Below are 2,500 nucleotides of genomic sequence, written 5' to 3' on the forward strand. Positions count from 1 at the left end.
ATTTCGGGGCAAAGCAATACGCGGCTGGGACTTTGAAATATTTCGGAGCGCACCTAAAGTTCGTTATTTTGGCTAAACGGAGCGAAAATCTGCATTTATACCATCACGGACGTTAGTTTAATAGCGTTTAACGATGGATCCACGGTACAGAATGCAAAAATATGATTGTTAAAATTTTCGACTAATCGGTTCTAAGAGGCGAAGCAATACGCCGCTGGGACTTTGAAATATTTCGGAGCGCACCTAAAGTTCGTTATTTTGGCTAAACGGAGCGAAAATCTGCATTTATACCATCACGGACGTTAGTTTAATAGCGTTTAACGATCGATCCACGGTACAGAATGCAAAAATATGATTGTTAAAATTTTCGACTAATCGGTTCTAAGAGGCGAAGCAATACGCCGCTGGGACTTTGAAATATTTCGGAGCGCACCTAAAGTTCGTTATTTTGGCTAAACGGAGCGAAAATCTGCATTTATACCATCACGGACGTTAGTTTAATAGCGTTTAACGATGGATCCACGGTACAGAATGCAAAAATATGATTGTTAAAATTTTCGACTAATCGGTTCTAAGAGGCGAAGCAATACGCCGCTGGGACTTTGAAATATTTCGGAGCGCACCTAAAGTTCGTTATTTTGGCTAAACGGAGCGAAAATCTGCATTTATACCATCACGGACGTTAGTTTAATAGCGTTTAACGATGGATCCACGGTACAGAATGCAAAAATATGATTGTTAAAATTTTCGACTAATCGGTTCTAAGAGGCGAAGCAATACGCCGCTGGGACTTTGAAATATTTCGGAGCGCACCTAAAGTTCGTTATTTTGGCTAAACGGAGCGAAAATCTGCATTTATACCATCACGGACGCTAGTTTAATAGCGTTTAACGATCGATCCACGGTACAGAATGCAAAAATATGATTGTTAAAATTTTCGACTAATCGGTTCTAAGAGGCGAAGCAATACGCCGCTGGGACTTTGAAATATTTCGGAGCGCACCTAAAGTTCGTTATTTTGGCTAAACGGAGCGAAAATCTGCATTTATACCATCACGGACGTTAGTTTAATAGCGTTTAACGATGGATCCACGGTACAGAATGCAAAAATATGATTGTTAAAATTTTCGACTAATCGGTTCTAAGAGGCGAAGCAATACGCCGCTGGGACTTTGAAATATTTCGGAGCGCACCTAAAGTTCGTTATTTTGGCTAAACGGAGCGAAAATCTGCATTTATACCATCACGGACGTTAGTTTAATAGCGTTTAACGATCGATCCACGGTACAGAATGCAAAAATATGATTGTTAAAATTTTCGACTAATCGGTTCTAAGAGGCGAAGCAATACGCCGCTGGGACTTTGAAATATTTCGGAGCGCACCTAAAGTTCGTTATTTTGGCTAAACGGAGCGAAAATCTGCATTTATACCATCACGGACGTTAGTTTAATAGCGTTTAACGATCGATCCACGGTACAGAATGCAAAAATATGATTGTTAAAATTTTCGACTAATCGGTTCTAAGAGGCGAAGCAATACGCCGCTGGGACTTTGAAATATTTCGGAGCGCACCTAAAGTTCGTTATTTTGGCTAAACGGAGCGAAAATCTGCATTTATACCATCACGGACGTTAGTTTAATAGCGTTTAACGATCGATCCACGGTACAGAATGCAAAAATATGATTGTTAAAATTTTCGACTAATCGGTTCTAAGAGGCGAAGCAATACGCCGCTGGGACTTTGAAATATTTCGGAGCGCACCTAAAGTTCGTTATTTTGGCTAAACGGAGCGAAAATCTGCATTTATACCATCACGGACGTTAGTTTAATAGCGTTTAACGATCGATCCACGGTACAGAATGCAAAAATATGATTGTTAAAATTTTCGACTAATCGGTTCTAAGAGGCGAAGCAATACGCCGCTGGGACTTTGAAATATTTCGGAGCGCACCTAAAGTTCGTTATTTTGGCTAAACGGAGCGAAAATCTGCATTTATACCATCACGGACGTTAGTTTAATAGCGTTTAACGATGGATCCACGGTACAGAATGCAAAAATATGATTGTTAAAATTTTCGACTAATCGGTTCTAAGAGGCGAAGCAATACGCCGCTGGGACTTTGAAATATTTCGGAGCGCACCTAAAGTTCGTTATTTTGGCTAAACGGAGCGAAAATCTGCATTTATACCATCACGGACGCTAGTTTAATAGCGTTTAACGATCGATCCACGGTACAGAATGCAAAAATATGATTGTTAAAGTTTTCGACTAATCGGTTCTAAGAGGCGAAGCAATACGCCGCTGGGACTTTGAAATATTTCGGAGCGCACCTAAAGTTCGTTATTTTGGCTAAACGGAGCGAAAATCTGCATTTATACCATCACGGACGTTAGTTTAATAGCGTTTAACGATGGATCCACGGTACAGAATGCAAAAATATGATTGTTAAAATTTTCGACTTATCGGTTCTGGATCACTGAAAAATCAAAAAAAATTA

Source organism: Osmia lignaria, unplaced genomic scaffold, assembly GCF_051020975.1.
Source record: "Osmia lignaria lignaria isolate PbOS001 unplaced genomic scaffold, iyOsmLign1 scaffold0078, whole genome shotgun sequence".
NCBI classification, from domain to species: Eukaryota; Metazoa; Arthropoda; class Insecta; order Hymenoptera; family Megachilidae; genus Osmia; species Osmia lignaria.